Source organism: Haliotis asinina, chromosome 14 (genome assembly GCF_037392515.1).
Source record: "Haliotis asinina isolate JCU_RB_2024 chromosome 14, JCU_Hal_asi_v2, whole genome shotgun sequence".
Lineage (NCBI taxonomy): Eukaryota > Metazoa > Mollusca > Gastropoda > Lepetellida > Haliotidae > Haliotis > Haliotis asinina.
The window spans coordinates 35,220,576-35,232,181 of NC_090293.1; the positions used below are offsets into that span (position 1 = coordinate 35,220,576).

Below are 11,606 nucleotides of genomic sequence, written 5' to 3' on the forward strand. Positions count from 1 at the left end.
CAGATAGCCTGAGACAACCTGTCTTAGACACCAGTATGATATACAATGTAACCACAACAAGTTCCTCTGTTGTATATGGTAGGGTGGCATTTGTATGTTTTCTTACTACCTGTAAAACTGATTAAATGGTGGAAAAATCTGGTGGACAAGTGTTATTTTGGAGAGGAACAATGTAATTTAGTTTACACACTATGTGGAAAATTTCTAAAAGATCACCTGTTGCAAAGAAAATAACCCCCCAACATTACCACGTCCTTTATTGCTGTCATTTAAATATAATTCTGTCACTTTCTTTTTTAAATCCTGAAACTAGACACTTTCAGAAATGACTTAATCACAGAACCAATCCTTGCTACAACTGACAACAGGTAAAAGGTATTTGACACACACACATTGCCCTTGTTGTCAGCAGACTGCTGGTTACATCCTGTTGCATGTGTAGTAAATATCTTCAAAAGAAGGACCTAAACTATATAAAAATCTGCCTCGTACATGATTGTCCATTGATAAGGTGATAACCCAGCCACATATCTAAGAGAACTGCAGTCTTCCTGTCTGGTAACATATACCCTATCTGAGAAAACTTCAGTGATCCAATCTCAACACCCCATGTGATAACACATCCATCTATCAGTGATATGTGTTAACAGTATCACAATCCCCAGCAGTTGTCCTGTTTGAAATATTACAATGTATTCACACACTGAGTGAGACACAGACAGCTGTAGTTTTCTCATCCTGGTACCATATGTCAGAATACATTCTACAGTTGAGATAACCATAGTCTTGTAGTGTTTGTACCAGTTGTGATAACATACTTTAGATGAGACACCCATACTCTGTAGTCTTTGTACCTGTTGTGACAACATATTTTAGATGAGACAACTACAGTCTTCCTGTCTTTGTTACCTCATGTGATAACACTGTTTGTCTCAGATTACAGTAGGCTTCCTGTCTGGTACCCCATGTCTGGTAGCCCACATAATCTGTCACAAACATTACTACAATATTCAAGAATATATTTGACTCTGCACAGAGACCAATATTCAGGCCAAAGTCTAAAAGCAATGACAGTTAATTCCTCATAATTTAAAATAACAACAACAAAAAATCCTGAACAAGATTACTAAAATTGTGTTATTTGGAAGACCAAGACACATGACTGATTCACTGAAGTGTCATTAGAAATGCTGCTTTAAGGCATGCTTATTCAGGTACTTATTACCATACATTATGTCATCTGAAATATAACACCTTGGACTTGGCATTTTCTATATCTAAAGACAGAGATTGACAAATCTCTCAAAGAACAACATGGCATGAATTATGCTGATGTCTGGGCTACCAGAGAAGAGATAGGTAACAGTAGAGCAGATGTTCTTGTCTTCAGAAGGCTCATTTTGTATACTGATGTTAAACACCCAGCAGAGATTTGGCAAATCTACTGACTTCAAAGATACCATCACTGGGGGGTATATGTCATGTTCACAAGGTGAAATACCATACTGGACTTAGGACCGGTTACAGCACGATATTCAGAGTTGATTCAGTGGGCCAGTCAAGTGTGGGCAAACACTGATACATGAATAGTAGACCACTTGTCACCTTTACCATTTCTTTCATGACAGATACAAACTGATAAGTGCTACAACAAATTATCTTCTTGGTGACAACCAGATTCCAGTGACGACAATCCCTCCCTCCCATCGCCTACAGATTTGTGCCCACTGGTGTCAACTTTTAGGAGCAACAAGGACCAGCCCTGTAACATGGGTTGGGGTTAACAGCCCTGTTTAAAACAAATACACCTTCTATCATCAACATCCAGTAATATTTGTTCTAGGAATGCTAGTATTTGCTATCTGAGGCAGTGAGGAAATTCACGTTCAACTTCTTGATGAAGGTGTAGACGTGCAGATATCTGGGTTTCCCTGACCACATGACACGCACACTGATACAGTAACGTTACAAGCTGAGGTAAACTCGGGGAACCACAGCACGTCTTCTTGGTCTACTGACTGCTTTATCCATTGGTCTCTAATACAGACATTGAGATACCTGAACACAACACAATCAAGCACTCTAAGTTCCACTTTGTTATCTGTGATTAGGTGGCTCAAGAGGAAAGATTCCTAAAGTTTTCAAGTATCTGTGATGTTGAGTTATTAAGTAAGACATTCTTGGACAAACTTATCCATACATAAAATGAAACTGATGAGGTATATGACAAAAGTCTTACTTATAAGACTGATTCTATTGGGTTCTCTTATTCAAGAAATGTTTGTCAGAAAAATATTTTACAGGACAAATGGAATGTTCTAGAAAAATAAAATTGCCAAATCTCCAATGTGTAAATATACACAGGAATACAGACCAAGGACACACAACTTTGTATGAACATTAGTGATCGCTGAGCTGAATGTATTCTGTTTCACCTTGTCTGTCGAAGACACATGCCTCATTCTTCAAACGAACTCAGCAAAGTGCCACTTTCATTTTATTTATCCTAAAACTTAAAGTGCCAGTTTAACTGTATCTTTCACTGAACATTACTCAGGCTTTTAGTAGAATAACCTTTGTACAATTAAGTTTCTAAACAGTCTGTAATATCTGCATTCATTTACGTTCAAAGGTCTTTATCAATAACTTTCTGGTTTATCTGCACTTGTTTGCCCTTAAACATGCTAAGATTAACCCTTTGACTGTTACTTTGTTGAACTGTTAAAAAAGAAATGTACCAAGTGAAATTTTATTTTTACAGGGCCTTGATTATTTGTACACAATATTCAGACATAGACAGTTTTGAAAAGCATGCTTGTAAGGAGAATAAAACCTATTGTAATGTATATGAAGATCCTCACCTATGAGAAGGTAAAGAGAATTCATAATACTCAGCTTAATTTTAAAACAAAGTGATATTACTTGCTTCTGCTTCAGCACTGTAGACAACAGTATTCCTGCTCAACTGTGGCACCTTCTTAGAAACTTTAACTGCAAAGGCTTACTCCTTCAAGGTAGGATGCCACTGAGTTGACCAAATCACAGATGTAGGTTTGTGCAATGTGGGTGTAAACTTCACATCACATCACACTAAGTAATAAATATAGAATTAATTGGGAAACAACTTTCGGTCATGTGTGTGACCTCTAATGTTAATGCCATTTAAAATGACTCAACACTTCACAAACATGCGACGTCTAAAGAAAATGGACTCAACGTTAATCAATGTATGTACTCTCTTGAATGCAAATTGTTTACATGGGATGAACACAATGATATGCTCTAAAAAGAATGAGTACATACAGTTTAATTGAATTTGTATTTCTATTTTTGACACTCACGTAGAAATGAGAACAATCATATTTGAATAGTGGGCTATATGTGGGTGTGTGCATGTTAACTGACTGCAACTGTGTACACTTGTTTTTAGATACTATGCATTTGAACCCCACCCAAACTACACAGCGCAACTGACACTGAGCTATATCTACGGGAATTTGGATTCCAAATAATGCTGGGACACTGACAAACGAAAAAAGTTTCATTTCAAAAACCGGAATTCTTTTTTAGAAGAACAGTGTACCTTGGTGTTACATTCTCCGAAAGAATGAGACAGTAAGCTTAGTCAAAACCAGTACCTGTTCATTGATGCTGTTATGAGTTACATACAATTTCAAGTCACCTCAACTGAGACATTACATTATTTTTCAACTATGTATTAAGACATTTAATTACTCGAAATTCGGAAGTTTGACTAACAGCTCACTTATCCTAACTTGCGCTCTAAGTTGGTCTCTTAACATGTCTGAAAAAAAAACCATTGATCACCATGACAGTATTATTTAATAACTAAATACACAAAACCCACATATAAATCCCATGTTTTAAATGGTCATCAATATCAATGACATAATTCGTCTTGAAAAACAAACTGTCACAGATTCAAAAAGTGAGATCTTCAATTGATTCAGTTCTGACAGATACATGACAACAGAGACCTGTTAACACGTCGCCGGTTGCAGACGATGTTTGTGTCGGAGCAGCCCCAGATGCATCACGTGCTGATAACGAGGTTTCCTCAGTGTCATTTGCCTGTGTTTCACTGACAGATGCGAGAGAACATTTCCACCTACCTCAGTTTCCAGCCACCACGTTCGTGGTCTTTCCTTGTTGACAATTTTACAATTTGTGTTACGAAGGCGTTCTGATAAACACGAGTACCTGATTGCCGGAAGTGACACGTGTCGCCGTCTTGAAATCAAGCCGCGATACAAAATAGATCCATGGACATCAGAGCACAATGAATAAACTGTAGAGCACAATATATATGACTCACATTGTCTCATTGACTCTGGTCGAGTATTCTTACATAGAGGACGTGCTTATGTTACATATGCCATAACCGGCGCATTAATATTGCCTACGGCCATTTGACCCGAATAAGCTACCGCGCAAAGAGAACGAAGGGGCATAACTCGGTTTGTGAAAACCGATCCTCAGGTGAAACGGCTAGCTAGAGGGTGTGTCAATTTTCACGAAACAGGCATAATATATTCAGGTATAAGCTTGATGTAGTTGATGTCTTGTTTCATGGAGTCAAATGAACTTATTATGGAATGAAATCTTATATACTTCCTTTGCATGTCCAAGGAATTCTTTCGAAGGTCCTAATTTTAGAGAAAATACTTAATAGTTTGAAATGTAAAATATGATATGCGAAAGAAAATGACAATCGGGAGTTTTGTACAAAAGAACACAAAATGAATAGTTCTTAGTGATTATTACAACAAAAATAAAATTCAGCTGTTATACGTATATGTTTAGGGATTTCACGCTGACAACAAATCGAAAGGTTGTCTGATAATGCAATACTTGTCTCATGCAGACATTATAGCTCACCAAGGCATTCACTACCTGTGATATCCGATGCAGATTACACAGGGCAGCTTCCGGGTTCGTTCGCACCCTATATCCTGTTCACTAGAGATCAGTACTTGGGAAACGTTTTGCTGCTATATGATACTATCAAGAAGTGATTTGAATATAGTGTGGCGATTATCATTTATAAAGTGGATGCTCTGATAAGATATAGCAGATTACTTATATTATGAGTTAAAACGACGGCAGGTTTAGTCTGTGAAATGTAGCAAAGGCTGTATCTATACACGCGGTGTGTCAAGAAATATTACAACCCTCAGTAAAACGTTCCGGTACGCCCAATGTCGCAACCCGCGATACAGTCAATGCTGAATACCAACCATCACAAATGCTCAGTACTATCCGGTTCCATGCTCGTCGCGTTAACTTGATATTGGGTCTCTTGATGATCAAATAGTAGGCACCTTCACTTATAGAAACCCATCACTCCCGAGGCAGCAAACGTCACGTATTAGAGTCGGTGTTACACAGCAAAATAATTAGTCACGAATCAGAGTCGTTACAAAGCAGTATACGGCACGTATTAGAGTCGGTGATACAAAGAGCATAAGTCACGGTTTAGACTCCGTGTTACAAAGCAGTATAAGTCGCGTATTACAGTCGTTACAAGGCAGCATAAGTCACGGTTCTAGAGTCGGTGTTACAAGGCCGGGTAAATTATGTATTAGAGTCGTTGCAAGGTACCATAAGTCACGGTTCTAGAGTCGGTGTTACAAGGCCGGGTAAATTATGTATTAGAGTCGTTGCAAGGTAGCATAAGTCACGGTTCTAGAGTCGGTGTTACAAGGCCGGGTAAGTTATGTATTAGAGTCGTTGCAAGGTAGCATAAATCACGGTTCTAGAGTCGGTGTTACAAGGCCGGGTAAGTTATGTATTAGAGTCGTTGCAAGGTAGCATAAGTCACAGTTCTAGAGTCGGTGTTACAAGGCCGGGTAAGTTATGTATTAGAGTCGTTGCAAGGTAGCATAAGTCACGGTTCTAGAGTCGGTGTTACAAGGCCGGGTAAGTTATGTATTAGAGTCGTTGCAAGGTAGCATAAGTCACGGTTCTAGAGTCGGTGTTACAAGGCCGGGTAAGTTATGTATTAGAGTCGTTGCAAGGTAGCATAAGTCACGGTTCTAGAGTCGGTGTTACAAGGCCGGGTAAGTTATGTATTAGAGTCGTTGCAAGGTAGCATAAGTCACGGTTCTAGAGTCGGTATTACAAGGCCGGGTAAGTTATGTATTAGAGTCGTTGCAAGGTAGCATAAGTCACGGTTCTAGAGTCGGTGTTACACGGCCGGGTAAGTTATGTATTAGAGTCGTTGCAAGGTAGCATAAGTCACGGTTCTAGAGTCGGTATTACAAGGCCGGGTAAGTTATGTATTAGAGTCGTTGCAAGGTAGCATAAGTCACGGTTCTAGAGTCGGTGTTACAAGGCCGGGTAAGTTATGTATTAGAGTCGTTGCAAGCCGGCATAAGTCACGGTTCTAGAGTCCATGGTACACAGCAGGATATACGTCACGTGTTAGATTCGGCGTTACGAAGCAGCACGAGACCAATGAGAGTATGCACTGTGGCCGTCCAAACGTAAACGTTCGTCACAAGGTAGGATGTTAACGTCAGTAACGGAACGTGTGTCGTGCAGGTGTCGAACCCCTGTTAACGAGGGAGCATATTTGATGGGGGCTAACCGTTCAGTCTCTGAATACACAGTTTTGATGAAAACAAACTGAACTTGAAAAGGAGCCCTAGTGAGATGGAACACTGAAAACCCGAGGAAATATAGACTTGCTTAATTCCGTATTGCAGAAATGACTAGATGGAAGGACTATACTTTGGTGTTCAGGAGCCGTGAGACTGACAAGGAGGACTGAACATTGATCAAGACATGCTAATTCGATTGTGAGGTATTTTGCGCGGGTATCAGAATTGTGTTTTTATTTCTCTGCTGATCCTGCGTTCACCCTCGTATTGATCTGACACCATTTGTAGTTTATTAGCCAATTCCAATCTTTAACTTGTAGGAATAAATAACTGGTAAACATTCACTTGTGACGTCAAAAATCCGGTGTCGTTTCCAAGTATGCGGATATTTCTTGAAGCCCATCCACTGAGGTCACTGGGAAGACTACACTAGAATATAGAAACGTCATAAAACCCCACAGTAATGTAGAGTAGGGACAAACGTTGACAAGTGGCACCTGCCAGGACAGCACGGGATGCTGGACGTTACACAAGAGGCAGTATATGTCAGTGTTTGTGACGTTAAAGATACGCATCCTGTGCATGCGCAGTTTAAACCCTTGTCTGTAAAATGTGTTCAGAGATGAAAGGAGTCGAGGTCCACAAGAGTATCAAATATATATGATAGGCACAACGGCAAGTCTGAAGTCTGTAGTTATCAGATATGACCTTGTTAACATTCAGACTGTAGGCTACACCAATAAATGGATGTTCTATATAATGTGTATACAATACACGCAGTGAAATATACCCAACTGAGTAACTTTACCCAATCAATCACCCCTAGAGACGGAGAGTAGGTAGTAGTTAGACAACGAATGGGTGCAGACAGAAACACACACCAGGAAGTGACGCACGTCCAACCAGGAAGCAGACCCGTATAAACCTGTTAGTGAGCTTTTCTTATAGTGCGCTATAATGAGGCGTGATTAAACATTCAGTGTTTGGGGATTTGATCGAACTTCAGCATACAATACTTGCAAAGTAAATACAGTACACCAAGTGCAGAAAAAGATACTTCCCTTTTAGGCAGGCATAGTGAATGGCGGGTACTACCGGTATGCAATGACATGAGTACCCGTGAACACCCGGTGTCATCGCTCACTCTCAGAGACCCGTCGATATACTTTAGTCATTTCCCCATTTACCCCAAACAGACAATGTTTATGACGAAAGCCAAAATGAGTATTCTTTAGGTCTGACGTTCTATACTTTAGTTCAGTGCCCCATATGTTACACCATGTGGAATACAATAGCGTATAAGTCACCGTCTGATACTATTGTGTATTATACAGATGATTACGGAGTAAACATTTACGTATACTACATTGTATCATACATGAAACTTTACGGTATCAAGAAGTAAACAATAGTGTATAATACAGTGTATCAAACTATAGTCCATTATACAGTGTATTGTGTATCAGACTTTAAGGTATAGGTCGGTGTATCAAGAAGTAAACAATAGTGTATAATATAGTATATCAAACTATAGTCCATTATACAGTGTATTGTGTATCAGACTTTAAAGTATAGGTCGGTGTATCAAGAAGTAAACAATAGTGTATAATATAGTATATCAAACTATAGTCCATTATACAGTGTATTGTGTATCAGACTTTAAGGTATAGGTCGGTGTATCAAGAAGTAAACAATAGTGTATAATATAGTATATCAAACTATAGTCCATTATACAGTGTATTGTGTATCAGACTTTAAGGTATAGGTCGGTGTATCAAGAAGTAAACAATAGTGTATAATATAGTATATCAAACTATAGTCCATTATACAGTGTATTGTGTATCAGACTTTAAGGTATAGGTCGGTGTATCAAGAAGTAAACAATAGTGTATAATATAGTATATCAAACAATAGTCCATTATACAGTGTATTGTGTATCAGACTTTAAGGTATAGGTCGGTGTATCAAGAAGTAAACAATAGTGTATAATATAGTATATCAAACAATAGTCCATTATACAGTGTATTGTGTATCAGACTTTAAGGTATAGGTCGGTGTATCAAGAAGTAAACAATAGTGTATAATATAGTATATCAAACTATAGTCCATTATACAGTGTATTGTGTATCAGACTTTAAGGTATAGGTCGGTGTATCAAGAAGTAAACAATAGTGTATAATATAGTATATCAAACTATAGTCCATTATACAGTGTATTGTGTATCAGACTTTAAGGTATAGGTCGGTGTATCAAGAAGTAAACAATAGTGTATAATATAGTATATCAAACTATAGTCCATTATACAGTGTATTGTGTATCAGACTTTAAGGTATAGGTCGGTGTATCAAGAAGTAAACAATAGTGTATAATATAGTATATCAAACAATAGTCCATTATACAGTGTATTGTGTATCAGACTTTAAGGTATAGGTCGGTGTATCAAGAAGTAAACAATAGTGTATAATATAGTATATCAAACTATAGTCCATTATACAGTGTATTGTGTATCAGACTTTAAGGTATAGGTCGGTGTATCAAGAAGTAAACAATAGTGTATAATATAGTATATCAAACTATAGTCCATTATACAGTGTATTGTGTATTAAACATTACCGGATAATACCTTTGTATTAAGAAATATATGCTGTAAATTGTGTCTAACAGTGCAAGCCATAAAAGTTTCTGTAGTGGACGTTGATTTATTATTCACCCTTTGAACATATCATTGTTTGATAATTTTACAATGTTATTACACGTACGACTTCAAAGTGATTTACAGTTATGATATCACAGCACAAATACCTCCGTCACAATAGGATTAGGCCTTGTTTGACTCGTGGAAAGCTGAGTCATCATACTATTTGAGTTCTTAGGAAAGAATTACTGCTTGACAAGTATTAGATGATATAGCGCAGTGAACTCGTTTGTGACAAGCAGGCGGGGCAAGTAATCTGAATGAATACACTTGGTTGGTACAGGCAGATTGGCGGTTAAGCACTTGCAATACATGCTGGCCGTGGCATGAAATCAATACCACTAGTGTTTAACACGTATCTCGTAGAGCAATTTACTTCAGGAAAACACCATCACGACACAAATCGCACGAGGAAACTGAACTTTTCAATATTTAAACGACAACCTGTTTCCCTCTTGTTTCACATGGAATGTTCTGGAGGGCGTTCCCATATATGCAGATTGAGGTCATTTGTCATGTCGTAGCTGTTCTAACACTTGTCAAGCAGTACTTTGCCCGATATTAATGCGCTAATTGTTCGGTGAGTGATTAACAGCTAAAAATACTAAAGTGTGTCCTGTGTAACACCATATGTATGAAACAAGTGAATGGTATTGGCCTCTAACTCGTTTTCGCTCGTTAGATATATAGAGGATACTAAACGACCTTCCGTGTAATAATCCTCGAGTCAAACAAGCTCCAGTACTACTGCGACAACGATATTATCATTGTGACGTCACAACTCTGAACCATTATGACGTCATACATGTACCAGTATTACACTAGTGTAATATAGCCGTAAAGATATTTACTTTGCAGTTTCTTCCAAGGGCGAGTAATAAAAAATCATTCCCTCGCTTTATAAATATAGTCATCGTTTAGTATTCTCTACATGTCCCGTGCTTGAATGTATGCATAATGGAGTTATCCGTGTGATATGTCATGTAAAGTGTGCTGAGTACGTGTGTCATGTGGTACAGTGGATGCAGTGGATGATTTCCTGAACAGCGTATATAGTATCACGTGTCACAGCATTACACAACGCTAGTACCTCATGGAAAACTGTCTTGCTGACTTACGCAACTCATGATCACAAGCGTTTTGTTTCATCACAGTGAAGTTGCATCCCCATCACGTGGTGTCTAGTCTGCACATGCCATTGTTTGTTTGTTGTTTACTTCTATACTCGGCAGTGTTACAGCTATATCTGTACATGACCAGACAATTCAATGATTAATACTGTCGATTCGAGAGATTCGAGTAAGAGAACCTAAACATTTAAGTCGCTGATCTCACGAAAGTGAGTGAGTGAGTGAGTTAGTGAGTATGGTTTTACGCCGCTTTAGCAATATTCCAGCAACATCACGGTAGGAGACACCAGAAATAGGCTTCACACATTGTATCCATGTGGGGAATGAAACACGGGCCTCCGTCGTGACGAGCGAACGCTTTAACCACTTGATCACACCATCGCCCTTATGACACGATAAGCATGACTTGCAGAAGACTTATTCCATCTAGATCTTCACGGGCACACTCCTTGTATATAATAACGCTGTGTTAGTGAAATACATCGATCGTTGACTGTCGTTCGGCTGTCCTTGTCATAGTCCATAGTGGCATGTCACTCGACGGTGAACTCATGCCCCAAAAAGGGAACATTTCCATGCCATATCTGATGTAGCACCCATTGGGCGTTTGCGCCATCAACGATGAAATGGGAATTTGATAATATTTCAGCATTCAGGATAAGGACAGTCTTTGGTCATTACTGAGTAGCATTAGAGTTGTAGCCTCGCTGGGAATCAAACCCAGGCCACCGTTGTCGGTGTGAACGTCAACACTTCAACCATCCGTCTTTGATGAGAGTTGTTATAAATATGTTCTTCAAATTTAAGTAGGGCTTGGGCAGGTTAGCATCGTCTACCCGGGTACACCACCCTCTATTACCCTACCCCACTCGTTATATGTTAATTCCTGACATTATATTTGGAAGAAATGGCAATGTATCCTTCAGCTCGGGGACAAACATCTCGAGTTTTAAATATATTTACCTTGCATTATGTTTAACATAGGTGACTGTTAACTATATCTAAATCTTCAAAGACAATACAGTCTTTTAATCATAAGAAAACATAACATATATCATTGATTAATCTAGTAGTCACGTGATCATAACGGGTCAGGGTATTGACACAGGTGCCGGGGTACAACTTTTTACCCACCCCGGATATCAAGATACCCGCCCA

At 38.7% G+C, this 11,606-nt stretch overlaps 1 protein-coding gene across 1 annotated transcript in view; it reads right to left on the reverse strand.

The window, feature by feature from the left end:
- The window catches only part of LOC137261053 (UDP-N-acetylhexosamine pyrophosphorylase-like), a 42,873-nt gene extending 38,627 nt beyond the window's left edge, over positions 1-4,246 (reverse strand). Inside the window, exon 1 of the mRNA XM_067798717.1 lies at positions 4,134-4,246. The gene's annotated coding sequence lies outside the window, so the exon portion shown is untranslated. The remainder of the gene's footprint in view (positions 1-4,133) is intronic.
- Between the last annotated feature and the right edge of the window lie 7,360 nt (positions 4,247-11,606).